The sequence below is a fragment of the Gossypium hirsutum genome, chromosome A05, assembly GCF_007990345.1.
Source record: "Gossypium hirsutum isolate 1008001.06 chromosome A05, Gossypium_hirsutum_v2.1, whole genome shotgun sequence".
Classification (NCBI taxonomy): domain Eukaryota; kingdom Viridiplantae; phylum Streptophyta; class Magnoliopsida; order Malvales; family Malvaceae; genus Gossypium; species Gossypium hirsutum.
Window position 1 is genome coordinate 80,067,434 of NC_053428.1, and position 19,916 is coordinate 80,087,349.

General features: G+C 38.2%; 1 pseudogene; it reads right to left on the reverse strand.

Annotated features, from left to right (window-relative positions):
* Nucleotides 1–4,069: 4,069 nt before the first annotated feature.
* The window catches only part of LOC107960561 (cytochrome c oxidase assembly protein COX11, mitochondrial-like), a 40,268-nt pseudogene continuing 24,421 nt past the window's right edge, over nucleotides 4,070–19,916 (reverse strand).

The window sequence follows — 19,916 nt, forward strand, 5'->3', positions numbered from 1 at the left end:
TAACTCTCGCCGTTGAACCATTTGGAATGCTATTGAATATTCATTAAGCCTCAAACATAGGGTATAATACCGATGCCATATCCCAGAGATGGTCTTACACTGGCTCATCCATCAAGTCGATGCCATGTCCCAGACATGGTCTTACACTGGCTATCGAAATCGAGGCTGACACCATGTCCCAGACATGGTCTTACACTAGCTCTCACATATCCGTGTCGATGCCATGTCTCAGACATGGTCTTACACTGACACCTCTATACGTGCCGATGCCATGTCCCAGACATGGTCTTACACTGACACATCTTGTAGCCGATGCATGTCCCATACATGTCTTACACTAGCTCTTTTCTCAATGTCGAAGCATGTCCTAGACATGGTCTTACAGTGGCTCTCATAATGTGGTCGATGCATGTCCCAGACATATCTTACACTAGCACACATATCACCTAAATGTCACGGCATGTATAACCGATTCATTTCTTAAGGTTCAAACGAGAGTTCTACTATCTCAATCTTCATCATACATAATCATTTCCTCAAACAAGCAATTTATGCTCTATCAATTCAAACACACATAATAACAATGTAGTTGTATTATTTACATACAACTTACCTCGAATTGTAAAATGTAGACGACTAGTTCGGCTTAGTCCACTTGTTTTGCTTTTCCCCGGTCTAGGCCAGGATTTTGTAATTCTTGATCTAAAATGATAGAAATTCATTCATTTCATTAGCATATAGATCTAGACGCTCGAAAATTCATAATTGGGCAAAATGACCATTTTGCCCCTAGACTTTCACAAAATGACCATTTTAACCCTGGGTCCGAAAATTGATTTTTATCACATTTTCTCACTAACCAAGCCTAGCTGAATAGTTTTGTACTAGAGGTAGCCCATAATTCTCATTATTTCACACATTTATCACCTATTTTACAACTTATGCAAAATGGTCCTTAGTTAGGGTTTCCATGAAAACTACTTCACAAAAGTTGTTTATTTCACAACCATAACTCATATTATTCCATAAAATTTTAGCAAAAATCATAATTTCATTCATGGAAAATTCCTATACTATCAACCATTTTGCAAAATGGTCCCCCCTTTAGCTAGCTCATGTCATAAGGGTCCCCAAAACACAAAAAAGTATCAAGAAAAGTCATCAAAATCACTTACTTGTAGAGATATTAAGTGGCTGAAATTTTTCAAGCTTCAAAACCCTCTTATGGCTGATATTTTTTTGGGAAGAAGATGAGAGGAAATATGATATAATTCTCTCCTTGTTTTATTTTATTTTGGTCAATCTAGTCACCAAACCCACCAAACTTTGACTTTTTGACCATCTTTGTCTCCTATGGTCGGCCATGCCTCTTTAAAGGGTCTAATTTCCCTTTAAAGACCCCCAATTTAGGTTCTCTAGCTATTTGGCACCTTTAGTTACCAAAATAGGACATTTGCACTTTATGCGATTTAGTCTTTTTTTGCAATAAAGTTCACAAACATTAAAATTAAACCACCAAAATTTTCATGCACCTTTATAAACATTCCATCACACATAAAATAATATTAAAAATAATTTCCCTGACGTCGATTAGTGGTTCCAAAACCACTGTTTCGATTAGGCCCAAAATCAGGCTGTTACAGCATGTGAAGAAAGTTTGTATGTATTAAACATTTTTATAATTGTGCTTTAAATGCTTTGATATTGTCTAAATTGTGAATATGACATTGCAGACTTGTTTGATGAAGATTCGACATTGGAAATCCGATTGAACCTTAGGAATAGTTTTGGATACAAATGACATATAATTAGGGGTTCTTATTGTTTTGGTGCTAGTCCGTACGTCCTACCGGTGGCTGAGTTATCTGGCATGTGTTGCAGATACTCGTCATCTTGTGTGAGTAGCACCGTGTAGCTTTCTCACGACCGTCAGCTTGTGTGAGAAGACTCGTTGATAGCTCGAGACTGAGCATTATTGAGATATGATATTGAGATAGCTTCGGCTATATATATGAGTGAGCATTAGTGAGCATTATTGTACGAGTTTCCCGAGTATCTAATAGTATTCCGAATGGTTCAACAGGTATATCAAAGGCAAGAATGAGTTTGAGACTAAATAGAGGTGGTACATGTATGTCCATAAATCGTACAAGCTTTGAATCGAAGAATTTGATGAATTGCATATTTAGTAATATGATTAAATATGTGAAAGGTTTGTTAGTTAATATGATTTATGTATTGATATATATATATATTCGGTTGTTTGAATTGTGTATTTATAGTTAATTGATTTTAATGCTATACAAACATTCAAAGCTTTATAGCTTACTATGTTTATTTCCTGTGTTTTATAGTGAAATCAAAGCTAGCTCAGATTCGGGGCTCGTCAGAGACTTCGTCACACTATCCTACTATCTCTTGGGTACTTTTGAACTTAACGGTACGTTTGGTTCACTGTAATGGAATAGGGCTGTAATTGAATAGAGCTGTAATCAGTAATTCAACTGTTTGGTTGAATGGAATGGAATAGAACTGTAATAGGATTCTTGTGTTTGGTTGAATGGAATGATGTTGTAATAACATAAGGAAAAAAACTAAAATGACCAGAATACCCTTAGCAGAATTTTTTTTAGCTAGATGATTATTGTTATTGTTATTAAATAAGATTATTATTGAAAATAATTTAATAATAAATATTTTAACTATATTTTAACATAATTATTATTAAATATAATTTAATAAAAAATTTAATTTAATAACATTCTTAATATAATTATTATTATATGAATTAAAAAATGAAAATATATAATACTATAAAAAAAATATATAATCTACATTGTTATTTTTAAACTGTAATACATATTTAATGTGCTAAAATATCATTAGTAAAACAAATAATTTAATTATTCTACAATAAAAAACAAAATATTAGAAGTAATAAATAACTTGAGAATTATATTTCACATCCAAGCATAATATTCATATATTAACAAAAAGTTACGAGCCAAAAGTTTTAAGAACCAAGTCGATAGTCAAATTGATTTTACCACTAATTTATCAATGAATTAATTAAATAAATTATTAAATATTTATAAAAATTAAAAACCGATTAATTAGTTTTTTAACCTAATTCAACAATTTATACAAATACATAAGGCAACCAATTTGATGCCTTTTCCAACTTGATACCCAACCTAAGGCAACCAATTTGATGTCTTTTCTAACTTGATACCCAACTAATTCCTGATTAAACCAACCAATTTGATCAAATTCAAACATCCACGATTGACCAATTTGATCAAATCCAAACAGATTCATGAATTTGTTTGATAATCAAACTCGAAAATAGTTGAAGGAAATAAAATCTCAAATCGTTCTGGTAATTAATTATTGTAGACATGATCCAATGAACATCAAACAGGTCCCTTCTTCATCAATTAACTTTGTCTGCTGGGAATGAGGCAAAGCATTTATCACTTACACTCAATTGATAGAAGAGCATTGGCTTATTAAACAAAAAGATTCAGAAGCAAATCATACTATAGTTGAATTTGAAGTTAAATACAGATTCTTTTAATAAAAGAGGAAGTGAATGAAGATTTTGCAAGGCTTAAGCTGCCCTTTTTTTCTTCTTCTTTTAAAGTTATACTTGGGATAGGGTTCCCATCTTCCATAGTTAACAGAAATATTATTCCTTGTACCGAAATGGATTGGTTTAGTATTGTTATTTATGGCATCAACAACTTCATCACACTAACTTAAGAGTGTTAAAACATTAGATATAAAATAAAAAATAATTATTATAAATTTAAACTTACTACGAATGAAAAACATTTTCTTTATTGTTGTCACAAACAAATCATATAAAAAACTAAATATTAGCAATTAAAATTAGTTTATTACTAACTCATATACTAAAACCTACCATTTTTAGTTAATTTGATTATGTTCATTTTTTTCTTTTTCAATGCACTAAGATTTAGGAATTATATTAAGAGATTACGATGAATATGCTCGTGTATGTACTTGGTATGATTCAAAACTCATAACGACCAACGCAGACAAACAGTGATAGGAACTCCATAGTAGATAAAACACATACAGACAGTGACATCGCATTTACTCCATACTAGAACAACCAAGGATTTTACACAAGTTCTGCACTTCCTTGGTATGAAGAGGGAGGAGCCTGGTACAAAAATAGACTGTTTCCTCCATAAAGAGGTGAAAGGAGACTGTAATAATAAAATAATTACGACAAAAGAATGTTTCTTCTCCTTCTTCTCCTGGTATATGAAAATGGGATCCTAACCAATAGTTTTTATTCTCATGTGAATGATATTATATTTTCACTATGAATTTAAATATCCCCCTTCTATTCTTAGGAAACCTTGAAAAAAGTATATGATAAAATCAGGTTGTTTATACCATCCATTCGGGCATCTGTTTCAAACTCAGGATATATGTAAAAGAAAACCTGCAAGAAAGTACAGGTTAGTTGACGATCACCAACAAGTTTTGCCTTTTCAACAATAAAAAGACTTGCAGGCATGTCAATCTGCTCTCCAGGAAGAAGACGCTGCTCCTCAAAGCAAAAGAACTGGATTTTATTGAAATAAATAGCAGCCTGAAGAGGAACACGAACAAGCAAGAAACCGAGTCAAAGTTTTAAGGCTTGTGATATGATAATGACAAACATTACCAGTAAGTTAATGTGTTCCAATGTAATCAATTTTTTCGCCCTAAAGGTTTTTTTGCTTCCACTTTCTAGCTTATCATCTCATAACAAGCTTATTGTATTTCACCTAATGTTTCTTTGGTCATCCAATTTTTAGAAAAGGATAATCAAACTATGTAAAATAAAAAATAAAAAAAATTAGAGGATAAAGAAAGCCAAGTATTGGCACAAACATATGAAAACAACTGTGTGGTTTGAAAGTGAGCTTTAACCTGCCTCACGGGCCCATCTTCAGGATTGGAATTCTATCTTAGCTATTGGATATTTTAGGCCTATCTTACATAAATATTATTTCCTTTTTTTCTTGCAAAAGGAAAATTAAAACAAGAGTTGATTGCAATAATTTTATCTCAAACTTGAAGATACCCTCATCAAGAAATATTCTGATTAAATTAATAGTTGCAATACAGACTCTTCCTGGCTAAGACCATTAGAAAAACAATATTGCAGATTCTCTTATTGTGACACCTAGAAGCCCCAATGGCAAACTATAAATATAAAATAATGATACCGGAAACCTTCAAACATGCTTTATAAGAGGTTAGGCATAGACTCATGCGGGTTCCACTGAAAAATTCTAGAAATAAATTTAGACACGGAGTGAGAAAGAGAAAAGGAAGTGTATGTCATGGAATCTATGACATGTACAAGAGGATAAATAAGAAGCAGAGCTCAGCAGGCAATTTTCTTAATCCAAACTAGAAATGTAGTAACAAGGATATGACAAAGAGTAAATTATTTGAACAATAATATTGAAAGGAAGACTACTAAATCATGTACATAATTCAAGCCTAAACAGCACAAGTCAAACCTAAGCTAGCAAGAAATGGTTAAAAAGCCTAACGGCTCACACAACCAAATAACGTTTGAGAGGTTGACAAAGATCTAAACAAACACCAATAACTTAACTTTAGAAATAACAAATTTCAAAGATCCAAATTTCATAATGGAGCATGAGTAAGTATCAGTACCTTCATTGGGGTGATGTTATAAGTAGAGACACCAGTTATGTTTTGAACTTCGGTTTTCAGCAGTATAAAAAGCAAGAGCACTTTCTCCAGGCTTGACTCTCACCTAGCAGAAAAAAAAGAAAATAATTGATAAAAGAAGCACTCTACAGTACCCCAAAACAACAGAGAAGTTAAGAACCTCTCTTTGAGTTGGAACAAATTTCCAGGGCATTCCATCCGCCACATCAGCATTGAATTGCACTACTATCTCCCTAAAAGGATAAGAGAAAATTTCTCAAACAAAGGCATAGAAGTACAAGAAAGATCATATCGTGATGCAAGTCTAACAGCTTCATAATAGTATCTTTAGAAATGCATGAATTGAATCGAACAAACTGGCTGATGTGAAATGATGAATGATACTAAAATTTACCAGCTCATTCCTATTTGTTACCCTTTTCTAAAAAAGTCGCATCTATATATAAATAAAGAGTATAATCGGAAGGGAGTGATACCCTGCAATCTGTCTTATGACACCTTTTATGGTTTTACCTCATAAAACATCCCATTCCCTTCTTGATTTGTTTCAGAAATAACATACTAAGACCATTATTGGTTTAAGTTGTTTCCCCATCATACTCAAATGTTTCTTGCAACAAACAAGTTTCAACGTTTTCCCATCATTTTTCTAATAAGAAGAATGGTAACCCGTTTCTCATTGAGGGAATGACTTCATGCTCTAAAACACTTAAAAAACAACAACAACAACAACAACAACAACAATAATAATAATAATAATAAATAATCATGATTACAACTAACCAAAGAAACATATACATATCTAAGCAGAAAATGTCAAAAAGTAGAACTGAGAATGTTACAAGCAGAAGCAAACCACAGAACCAGGTTTAACACATAAAACAGTACAAAAACTAAGCATTGAAATAGAATCACAATAAAATTAACAGAAAGGACATTATGATGATAATCATGAAAAATATAGATGAAGATAAGCTCTTACATCCAAAGCCTAGAAAGCGCACCTTGTTACTACTGTCCCATCTTTTTCATGCCGAGCAATCTTTTCTTCAACACTCTAAAGAAAACAAGTATATGTTCTGGTTGAAAACCAATAGAAAAAAGAAAAGAAGAAAAGCCTGACAATAGTAAAAGGATAGGATAAAAAATAGCACAAACGCCAATAACTTTTCAATAGCATATATATATATATAGCAGACTAAAGGCAAACAACAGTCTACCAGTTCCAAATTCAAAGGAGCAAAATAGTGTTTCACATAAAAGAAACATATGATATGGTACCCACTATCAAACTAATCAAAAGCATCGACTAATTTACTCAAAAAGGACCAAATTTTGAGCATGAAAGAGTCGAATAAAAGTAACCCATATCAGAACTAATGACATAAAGCTTGAAATAAAATGATGAAATTAATAAAGAGAGCTTTATACCTTGGAAAGGGTATTAGCCAAAACTGAGGATGGAATCCCAAATTAGTATTTGTAATGTCTTCTCCTCGGTTTCAGCCTTGGGGCTTCTGGGAAAGTTGGAAGCTTGAAAGTGTGGGTAGGTGAAAGAAAAGAGCCATTTTAGCCTTCACAGGAAACTAGACGAGAGCAAAGGGAAAAATAAAACTAAACAATAGGGTTTGTCAAAGGGTTAGTCAGGATAGAAGCATGAAAAAGAGAGAGATGGATGGAAGGAAATGGGAAGAAGAATGAAAAAAAGAAGATGATTAAGATGTGACAATGAAAAAGAGGAGAAGGTTGGAAGGAAATGGGAAGAATGAAAAAAAGAAGTTGCTTCAGACGTGAGAACGAAAAAGAGGGAGAAGGGTAAAGTTGAAACTCACACACGCTGAATGGGTATTCCGTGGATAGAGTGCCGAATGGTAAACGCCAGTTTTGCCTTGAATAAGGCTGTATAGAATAGGGCTCTAATAGCCTATTACAACCAACCAAACAATGGAATAGGGATGGGCCACTGAATTCACCTGTAATGGTTTAGCATTATAGCCAACCAAACATGCTGTAAGTGTTTTAAGTATATGGCATGTATAGGATTATGGTCATTTTGATATATAGTTTGATAATGAATTTGGTCATTTGAAATTTCTTGTAAATGTTAATGTTTTGGTTTTGTATATAGCCATGTGAGTTGGCTTATGTTGGTTGATTTGGTTGTGTAAATATATATGCAAATAGCCTTTTTCTTGTGTTGATAATTGCTATATTAAGTCTTGTGGTGAATGGTTGATATTTGAGAAGTTACATGCTTGTGAGTTTGGCCAAAATGATGCATGTTGAAAGTGCCCATTTAGTTGAATTATGAATGTGAATTTGGTATTTATGGAATGGCCTATTTTGTTATTTGGGTGTATTGTGGATGATGATATAGAACTAGCATGAATTAGGCTTGTTTTAATTGGTTTGAATGCATATTTATGCCATGTTTTAATTGGTATAAGTGTGTGTAAATTTGGGTGGCAAGATGGCTTGGTAAATAGCCCATTTTTGTCCACATGGGCAGAGACACGGGTGTGTGTCTCAGCCGTGTGTGACACACGGTCAAGTTACACGGCCGTGTGTCCCTTGGTGTTGAATTACAAATCAAGTCAGTATGTTTCACATGGTCTAGCAGACGGGTGTATGAATTGGCCGTGTGGTATAAGTTAGTATACCCTACAGGTTTGGCATGGCCTAGCACACGGCCTGGCACACCGGCGTATGTGGCCATTTTTAGGGCACATGGGCTAGCCATATGGGTATTTGTGTTGGCCATATGACCCAAGTCAGAGAGTTACACGGGGTCAGACACGGGCTAAGTCACGGCCATGTGATCCCATTTCGAATGTCCACACGACCTATGACACGGGTGTGTCATCACACGGTCGGGCCATACGGGCGTGTGTCCCCTGTATTTTGCAAAAATTTTCTAAGTGTTCCAAAAGTTTCCTAAGTTATCAGTTTAGTCCTGAACCACCACGAATACATGTTTTAGGCCTCGTAGGCTTATACTAAGGATGAAATGTATGTTGTTGAATGATGATTATTTTGAAACTTGAAAATGTATGTGTAATTGTATAAATCGTTTGGTAATGCTTGTAACCCTATTCCGATGTTGAATACGGGTGAGGGGTGTTACATTTATTGGTACCAGAGCTACGATTTAGTCGATTCTCGGACTAATGTAGCTTATTTGAGAGTCTAGCTATACATGCTATACATAACCTGTGATAATGTGATATCTCTTGACAGTTTTAATTCGTGTTTTCATATAGTAAATGGATCCCAATCGAGTTGTAGCTGATAATGTTGCGCCTGCATCCATTCACGGAGTAGTGCAATCAGAGTCGAGACCTGTATCAGGTAGCCAGGGAGGAAAGGCTAAAGAAGCCTTCTTCCAGATGATGAATGAGTGGTTTACGGAGTTTGTTCGAACAAACCCGATTGTTCAGCAACCTCTATCCTGATCTAATCCCCAACTGGTACTCGTAGCTTCTTAAGGTGTGGAACTTTTACGATTGAATAAGCCGCCAGTTGATAAGATTCGAAAACTCGGAGCCAAAGAGTTTAGAGCTAATGTTGACGACGATCCTGAGAGAGCCAAGTTTTGGCTTGAAAACACTATCAGAGTATTTGATGAACTTTCTTGCACATTGGCAGAGTGTTTAAAATATGCCATATCACTACTAAGAGACACTGCATATCAATGGTGGAATACTTTGGGGTCCGTCGTATCGAGAGAAAGAGTTACTTGGGAATTCTTTCAAGTTGAGTTTAGAAAGAAATACATCAGTCAACGGTTCATTGATCAAAAGCGAAAAGAGTTTCTTGAACTGAAATAGGGTCATATGTGTGACAGCCCAAAGTTGACCCTAGTCGGGAAGTGGTTTCGGGACCGCTAAACCGAGTCACCGAAATGTTTGAATGTGATACTTATTGTGTAGAATATGTAATTATGAATGTGTGAAAATTTCAAGCTTCAATTTGGTTGATTTCATGTGAATTTAGTCAATAGGACTTATGTGAGAAAATTCTAAAATGTGATAGGTCAATGTGTGAGGACCTACTAGTGCATGTGGACAAAGGGGGGGACTTGCATGTCAAATTCCCCCCCTAATGAGTAGTGGCCGGCCATGACAAGGAAGGATGGGCAAAACATGTCATGAAACATGTTTTGTTAGTGGAAGAATAAAATAAGGAGTATGGGTAATAAAGAAATGGAAAACAAAAGAAAAAAAATGTGTGTGTGGTGTTTGTCCCCCCATTGCCGTGAGCTAAACAAGAGAAAGGGGGAATTTGGTTCATCCTTTTCTCATCTTCATGCTTGCCAAAAACTAGAAAGAAAAACAAAGAAAAATTTTCTCATCCTTTGGTTCATCCTTGGCCAAAAATTTTAAGGAGGAAAGAAGAAGAAAGGTGAAGAGATTCGGCCATGCATGTAGCTAGGCTAAGGTATGTTTGATGATGTTCCATGAGAGGCATGCATGTTTTAGTTGTTAGCTTGAGTTCTACCTAACCCATGGTCTAAATCTTGCTATGTGATGGAAATGGCACTTGACCATGGATGAATCATTCTTGGTTGATGTTTGATGTTGTGGTGATGAGGCATGAGGATGAGTTAAGATTCGGCCTAGGTGGAGGTTGTGTTAATGCCATTGCATGCAAAATATGAAGCTTGTTAATGATGCATGTGATGATGGCTTGATGATTCTTGAACCTCCTTTTTAGCATTTTTTGTTGTGTGAGCACATATGTGCATTGGTTGCTAAATGGAGAAGAATCGGCTAGCAAGATGTGTGCTAAGGCCGAATGTAACTTTGCATGTTAATGAGCAATGCATGTGTTAAATTGATGAAAAGGGGGAGGATGCTTTACTAGTGTGTACATGTGTGTATTAAGTGTTGAAATCGACCCCAAAAATGGACATGCATATTCGGTCAAGGGCAAGAAATTAGCTAATATGTGGTGTTGATGCATGATTTTTGCATGTATGAGACTTTAATGTCTAATGTATAAATATGGGCTAAGTGCCTTGTGTTCATCTTTTGATGCCTAAAATGATGAAATCAATTTATTTGTTTGATTAAGCTCAAGAGCAAAGGGGAAATAAAACCGATAAAGGGAAGGAAAAAGTGGTTGAATAGCTAGCGGAATCGTTCGACAACACCCGAGGTAAGTTCTTGAGTAAGAGAGCTTAAATTTCGATGTGATTAAATCATGCTCTATGTGTGGCTATTGAGCCGAATGTGCAAGGACAATATGTGCCTTGTGTTTGAGTTTCGTAAACGAAAATGAAATATGAATGTGCTATGAATTATTGTTAGATGTGCATGATTAATTGAATGCTGTCCGGGCTAAGTCCCGAAGGCTTTGTGCTAAGTGAATATATCCGGATTAAGATCCGAAGGCCTTTGTGCGAGATACTAAATCCGGGTTAAGTCCCGAAGGCATTCGTGCGAGTTATTAAATCCGGGTTAAGTCCCGAAGGCATTCGTGCGAGTTATTAAATCCGGGTTAAGTCCCGAAGGCATTCGTGCGAGTTGTTAAATCCGGGTTATGTCCCGAAGGCATTGTGTGAGTTACTAAAACCGGGCTATGTCCCGAAGGCATTTGAACGAGGAGCTATATCCGGTTAAATCCCGAAGGTACGTGATTTGGTAATGAATGAGCTTGCTGTAAAATTCCAGCGAATACTCGAAAAACATCCCAATATGGGGATATGTTACGTATGTGTTGAATTTAATCGAGCCCTTACAAATAAATGTTCGCTCAGTTGATAAACGAGCTACCGGCCTTCGGCCAAGTTAGTTTATTGTGTATGTACATAAGGGTTGTTAATGTTGTGAAGCAAGTTTGATATCGGTAAATTGCGTATTATGAAATATTCCGTTTAGCTAAATGTGTGCTATTCTTTGTGCATGCTGGAATTCCTTGCTCAAACTTACTAAGCATAAATTGCTTACTCGTTACATTGCTCCTCTGTTTTATAGATTTTTGGTTCTCCAGCTATCGGACTCGGGATCTTGAAGTCGAAGTCGCCCACACTATCAAAGGCTCTTTTGGGTACTATTTTGGTTGAATTTTGTTATGGCATGTATAGGACTACCCATTGTTGTCTTTCGAGTACTTTATGAAATGTATAAGTGTACAGCCATGCGAAGATGGCTTGTAGAAGTGGAGTATGGCATTAGACCATTCGTATTTATGAATGTATAGATGGTTTCATGATGTAACTATGTTGGAATGGAAGTGTTGAGCAAATGATCAGCCACTAGAATGGCTAAGTATGATCATATGTGGGCTTATGTATGACAAGGCCTAGTTGGTCCATGAAACCCCAAATTAGGTAAGGTTCACTTTGAAAACAGAAGCTGATAGCAGCAGTGGTGTGGATTGGAAAAATCACAAGAATTCGTAGGAGTGGAATTAAATAGTGAATAAATTATGTAATCGAACCTTGATGAATCTACTTTCATATGGAAGTAACGAAACAATTATAGGAACAGTACAGAAAGAGATATTCGGGTTCTTGTGGAACAGGGCCAGAATAGTTTCTGGATTCACTGTTCCGCCTTTGGAAATTCACTATAAATTGACCAGAGATAATTAGGGGTCATACCATATATGTATGGATTCCTCTCTGAGTCTAGTTTCCATAGAAACAAACGGCATCAGTATTGAAGCTCTGTGCAGAGAGATATCCCAGTCGTAATGGGAAAAGGTCAGTGTAGTCGACCCCTGTAACATGGGAGACTTTGACTAATAAACTGTACTAGTTGGCCCGACCAAAAATTCTAGAAAAAAATCCATAGGTGGGGACATGAGTCTAGTTTCAGGGAAAAATCACAAAACTGATTTTTGAGTTGTGAAACTCAAGATATGATTTTTGAAGCGACTAGTACTCAGACTGGGCAGTGTCTGGAAAAAAATTTTTTCAAAGTTTGTTAACATCTCGTGTCCGACTCCGGTGTCGGTCTCGGGTTCGGGGTGTTACATTTTATTGGTATCAGAGCTACGGTTTAGTCGATTCTAGGACTACCGTAATGTTTTGGGTCTAGCTATACATGCCATTTTATGTGATTACTTGATAGTGTGGTGATTTCCGACAATTGTAAATGTGTTTATTTATAGTAATGGATCCCGATCGTGACCGAGAGGTAGCTGATGATCTTGAGAGTGTAGCGCCTGCTCCCGCACAAGGGACAGTGCCGGCAAACTCTCAACCTAATGCTAGTAATCAGAATGATGAAGCTAGACAAGCATTCTATAGCGTGATGAATGATTGGTTTAACCAATACATTCGAACTAATATGGCTGTTCCACAACCTCCATTCCTGAACAAATACTACCCCCGCACCTACAATACCGCCGGTAACGGACCAAATAAGGTCACATAAGCCCCAGTTGACAGAATCCGAAAACATGGGGCTACTGAATTTAAGGCTATGGATAGCGATGATGCCGAGCAAGCTGAATTTTGGCTGGACAACACTATCCGGGTACTCGATGAGCTATCTTGTACACCCGATGAATGCCTAAAGTGTGCTATCTCCTTGCTACGTGATTCTGCCTACTATTGGTGGAGTACTCTGACTTCTATTGTGCCCCGAGAGCAAGTAACTTGGGAGTTTTTCCAAACTGAGTTTCGGAAAAAGTATATCAGTCAGAGATTTGTTGATCAAAAACGGAAGGAATTTCTTGAGCTTAAGCAAGGCTCCATGTCGGTTACTGATTACGAGCGAAAATTTGTTAGACTTAGCAAATACGCTCGGGAATGTGTTTCGTCCGAAGCTGTTATGTGTAAACGCTTCGAGGATGGGCTGAATGAAGATATAAAAATGTTCGTTGGCGTTCTTGAAATACAAGAGTTCGTGGTACTTGTTGAACGAGCTTGTAAAGCCGAAGAGCTTAGAAAAGAAAAGCAAAGAGTTGATGAGGGAACTGGAGAGTTTCGTAAAACATCCTCGGGGAGGTCTCTTCAACAGACATCGAAGAGATTTCGAGATGATGCGGGCCAGTTTAGAGGCACTTCGGGCCTTTTTGGACGAGATCGTGATCGACCCCCTGTAGGTACACGAGGCACTTCGGTCGCCAGTGTTGGGAATGAACGTCGAGACAGGACGAAATGCCGATATTGCAGTAAATGGCATTCGGGGAGTTGTAGATTTCCTGACCGCTCCTGTTACAAATGCGGATCAGTGGACCACTTCATTAAAGATTGCCCGAGGTTGTCAGGACAGAATGCAAATCAGAGTGGGAGACCGGGTGCTACCACTGCTCGAGGTAGACCATCTGGAAATATGGGCAATGCTGGTGGTGGTCAGAGAGGATCTAGAGATGATATAACCAGATCCGAAGCCCGTGCGCCTGCTAGAGCTTATGCTATACGTGCCCGCGAGGATGCTTCTTCGCCTGATGTTATTACCGGTACATTCACCCTCTTTGATACTAATGTAATTGCTTTGATTGACCCCGGTTCTACTCATTCTTACATATGTGAAACCTTAGCATCCAGTAAGACTTTACCTATTGAGTCTACTGAGTTCGTAATTCGGGTGTCAAATCCCTTGGGTCGTTACGTGCTTGTCGACAAAGTGTGTAAGAAATGTCCCCTGGAAATTCGAGGTTCCTGTTTTCCAGCGGACTTGATGCTTTTGCCGTTTGATGAATTTGATGTTATCCTTGGGTTGGATTGGTTGACCGCGCATGATGCGATTGTGAATTGCAAGAGCAAGACTATTGATTTGAGGTGCGCAAATAACGAAGTAGTCCGAATTGAGTCTGCGGACTTGGAGGGGATGCCAGCTGTAATATCAGCAATGTTGGCACAGAAATATGTAAGAAAAGGGTGCGAAGCATACCTTGCATATGTGCTTGATGACAAAGAATTAGAAAAGAAACCCGAATCTGTGCCGGTGGTTTGTGAATACCCGGATGTTTTTCCGGAAGAATTACCGGGTTTACCACCTGTTCGGGAGGTAGAGTTTGGTATTGAGCTTGTACCTGGGACTACGCCGATTTCGATAGCTCCGTATCGTATGGCACCAACTGAGTTAAAGGAGTTGAAAGCTCAGTTGCAAGAACTGACGGATAGAGGTTTCGCTCGACCAAGTTTCTCACCTTGGGGTGCACCAGTATTGTTCGTGAAAAAGAAGGACGGAACCATGAGGTTGTGCATTGACTATCGTCAGCTGAATAAAGTGACGATAAAGAACAAATATCCGTTGCCGTGCATCGATGATTTGTTCGACCAACTGAAGGGAGCCTCAGTGTTCTCAAAAATAGATTTGAGATCGGGCTATTATCAGTTGCGAATTCGAGATCCAGATATTCCCAAAACTGCCTTCAGAACGAGATATGGTCACTACGAATTCTTAGTGATGCCGTTTGGGCTCACTAATGCCCCTGCGGTATTTATGGATTTGATGAATCGGATCTTCAGACCGTATTTGGATCAGTTCGTAGTTGTGTTCATTGATGACATTTTGGTCTATTCAAGAGATGAGACCGAACATGCTGGGTATCTGAGGCTAGTGCTGCAAATTTTGCGGGATAAGCAGTTATATGCTAAGTTCAGTAAGTGTGAGTTCTGGTTAAGAGAGGTTAGCTTCTTGGGTCATGTGGTATCCGCGTCGGGTATTCGAGTTGACCTGAACAAAATTTCAGCCATACTTGACTGGAAACCTCCGAGAAATATTACTGAAGTTCGGAGCTTTTTGGGGCTCGCCGGTTATTACCGACGATTTGTGAAAGGTTTCTCGATGATAGCCACACCAATGACGAAGCTACTTCAAAAGGATGTTAAGTTCGAGTGGACGGAGAAATGTCAGAAAAGTTTCAACCAACTGAAAACTCATTTGACTGAAGCTCCAATTTTGGTGCAACCCGAATCAGGTAAAGAGTTTGTCATTTATAGTGACGCATCCCTACTTGGGTTGGGTTGCGTATTGATGCAAGAAGGTCGAGTCGTGGCCTATGCGTCGAGACAATTGAAGCCACACGAGAGGAATTATCCGACCCATGATCTCGAACTAGCTGCCATCGTGTTTGCTTTAAAAATATGGCGACATTATCTGTTTGGTGAGAAGTGCCATGTATTTTCGGATAACAAAAGTCTCAAATATTTGATGACTCAACGAGACTTGAATCTGCGACAAAGACGTTGGCTTGAGTTGTTGAAAGATTACGAGCTTGTCATTGATTACCACCCGGGAAAGGCTAACGTGGTTGCGGACGCCTTAAGCCGGAAGTCATTGTTTGCTTTACGAGCGATGAACGTGCATTTGTCTGTTCTACCAGACAGTGTGTTAGTAGCTGAATTAAAAGCTAAACCATTATTGACTCACCAAATTCGTGAAGCTCAGAAAGTCGATGATGAATTGGTTGCAAAACGGGCTAAGTGTTTCCGAACGAGGAATCGGAGTTTCAAATTGATGATGATGATTGTTTGAGGATCAGAAATCGTTTGTGTGTTCCAAGGAATTCGGAACTCATTTCGATGATTCTGAACGAAGCCCATTGTAGCCGAATGTCAATTCACCCGGGGAGTACGAAAATGTACAACGATTTGAAACGTCAATTTTGGTGGCATGGTATGAAACGGGACATCTCCGACTTTGTTTCGAGATGTTTAATATGTCAACAAGTGAAAGCGGAACATCAAGTGCTTTCAGGATTACTCCAGCCGATCATGATACCCGAGTGGAAATGGGATCGAGTCACAATGGACTCTGTGTCCGGACTGCCCTTGTCAGCAAGTAAGAGGGTTGCGATATGGGTTATTGTTGATAGACTGACTAAGTCGGCTCATTTCATCCCCGTACGTACGGATTTTTCATTGGATAAACTAGCTGAATTGTACGTTTATCAAATTGTGAGATTACACGGGGTACCTGTTTCTATCGTGTCGGATAGAGATCCGAGATTCACCTCACGATTTTGGAAGAAATTGCAAGAAGCTCTGGGTACTAAGCTGCATTTTAGCACTGCTTTTCACCCCCAAACCGATGGTCAATCCGAGCGGATAATTCAGATACTTGAGGATATGTTGAGATGTTGCATCCTCGAGTTCAGTAGTTCATGGGAACGGTATTTACCTTTGATTGAATTCGCTTACAACAATAGTTTTCAATCAAGTATTAAGATGGCACCTTATGAGGCTTTGTACGGTCGTAAATGCCGTACACCATTGTTTTGGACCGAGCTCGGTGAAAGCAAAATTTTCGGAGTTGATTTGATTAGAGATGCTGAACAGAAAGTAAAGGTAATCCGTGAAAGTCTGAAGGTATCCACGGATCGTCAGAAATCGTACGCAGATTTGAAACGAAAAGACATCGAGTATCAGGTGGGAGACAAAGTGTTCCTTAAGGTTTCACCTTGGAAAAAGATACTCAGGTTCGGCCGTAAGGGCAAGTTGAGCCCAAGATTCATTGGGCCGTACGAAATCTCCGAACGAGTTGGTCCGGTTGCGTATAGATTGATTTTGCCCCCGGAGCTTGAAAAGATTCATGACGTCTTTCATGTTTCGATGCTTCGACGCTATCGATCTGATCCATCGCACATAATTAGCCCATCGGAGGTTGAAATTCAAGTCGACATGAGCTATGAAGAAAACCGATGCGTATCCTAGCTCGTGAAGTGAAGGAGTTGCGAAACAAAGAGTTCCGCTAGTAAAGGTGTTATGGCTCAAACTCGGGATCGAGGAAGCTACTTGGGAGACCGAGAGCTCGATGAAAGAACGATACCCGAACCTATTTACCGGTAAGATTTTGGGGACGAAAATTTCTTAAGTGGGGGAGAGTTGTGACAGCCCAAAGTTGACCCTAGTCGGGAAGTGGTTTCGAGACCGCTAAACCGAGTCACCGAAATGTTTGAATGTGATACTTATTGTGTAGAATATGTAATTATGAATGTGTGAAATTTCAAGCTTCAATTTGGTTGATTTCATGTGAATTTAGTCAATAGGACTTATGTGAGAAAATTCTAAAATGTGATAGGTCAATGTGTGAGGACCTACTAGTGCATGTGGACAAAGGGGGGACTTGCATGTCAAATTCCCCCCCCTAATGAGTAGTGGCCGGCCATGACAAGGAAGGATGGCAAACATGTCATGAAACATGTTTTGTTAGTGGAAGAATAAATAAGGAGTATGGGTAATAAAGAAATGGAAACAAAGAAAAAAAATGTGTGTGTGGTGTTTGTCCCCCCATTGCCGTGAGCTAAACAAGAGAAAGGGGGGATTTTGTTCATCCTTTCTCATCTTCATGCTTGCCAAAAACTAGAAAGAAAAACAAAGAAAATTTTCTCATCCTTTGGTTCATCCTTGGCCAAAATTTTAAGGAGGAAAGAAGAAGAAAGGTGAAGAGATTCGGCCATGCATGTAGCTAGGCTAAGGTATGTTTGATGATGTTCCATGAGAGGCATGCATGTTTTAGTTGTTAGCTTGAGTTCTACCTAACCCATGGTCTAAATCTTGCTATGTGATGAAATGGCACTTGACCATGGATGAATCATTCTTGGTTGATGTTTGATGTTGTGGTGATGAGGCATGAGGATGAGTTAAGATTCGGCCTAGGTGGAGGTTGTGTTAATGCCATTGCATGCAAAATATGAAGCTTGTTAATGATGCATGTGATGATGGCTTGATGATTCTTGAACCTCCTTTTTAGCATTTTTTGTTGTGTGAGCACATATGTGCATTGGTTGCTAAATGGAGAAGAATCGGCTAGCAAGATGTGTGCTAAGGCCGAATGTAACTTTGCATGTTAATGAGCAATGCATGTGTTAAATTGATGAAAGGGGGAGGATGCTTTACTAGTGTGTACATGTGTGTATTAAGTGTTGAAATCGACCCCAAAAATGGACATGCATATTCGGTCAAGGGCAAGAAATTAGCTAATATGTGGTGTTGATGCATGATTTTGCATGTATGAGACTTTAATGTCTAATGTATAAATATGGGCTAAGTGCCTTGTGTTCATCTTTTGATGCCTAAAATGATGAAATCAATTTATTTGTTTGATTAAGCTCAAGAGCAAAGGGGAAATAAAACCGATAAAGGGAAGGAAAAAGTGGTTGAATAGCTAGCGGAATCGTTCGACAACACCCGAGTAAGTTCTTGAGTAAGAGAGCTTAAATTTCGATGTGATTAAATCATGCTCTATGTGTGGCTATTGAGCCGAATGTGCAAGGACAATATGTGCCTTGTGTTTGAGTTCGTAAACGAAAATGAAATATGAATGTGCTATGAATTATTGTTAGATGTGCATGATTAATTGAATGCTGTCCGGGCTAAGTCCCGAAGGCTTTGTGCTAAGTGAATATATCCGGATTAAGATCCGAAGGCCTTTGTGCGAGATACTAAATCCGGGTTAAGTCCCGAAGGCATTCGTGCGAGTTATTAAATCCGGGTTAAGTCCCGAAGGCATTCGTGCGAGTTATTAAATCCGGGTTAAGTCCCGAAGGCATTCGTGCGAGTTGTTAAATCCGGGTTATGTCCCGAAGGCATTGTGTGAGTTACTAAAACCGGGCTATGTCCCGAAGGCATTTGAATGAGGAGCTATATCCGGTTAAATCCCGAAGGTACGTGATTTGGTAATGAATGAGCTTGCTGTAAAATTCCAGCGAATACTCGAAAAACATCCCAATATGGGGATATGTTACGTATGTGTTGAATTTAATCGAGCCCTTACAAATAAATGTTCGCTCAGTTGATAAACGAGCTACCGGCCTTCGGCCAAGTTAGTTTATTGTGTATGTACATAAGGGTTGTTAATGTTGTGAAGCAAGTTTGATATCGGTAAATTGCGTATTATGAAATATTCCGTTTAGCTAAATGTGTGCTATTCTTTGTGCATGCTGGAATTCCTTGCTCAAATTACTAAGCATAAATTGCTTACTCGTACATTGCTCCTCTGTTTATAGATTTTGGTTCTCCAGCTATCGGACTCGGATCTTGAAGTCGAAGTCGCCCACACTATCAAAGGCTCTTTTGGTACTATTTGGTGAATTTTGTTATGGCATGTATAGGACTACCCATTGTTGTCTTTCGAGTACTTTATGAAATGTATAAGTGTACAGCCATGCGAAGATGGCTTGTAGAAGTGGGAGTGTATGGCATTTAGACCATTCGTATTTATTTTGAATGTATAGATGGTTTCATGATGTAAAACTTATGTTGGAATGGGAGATGTGGTCTGATGCAT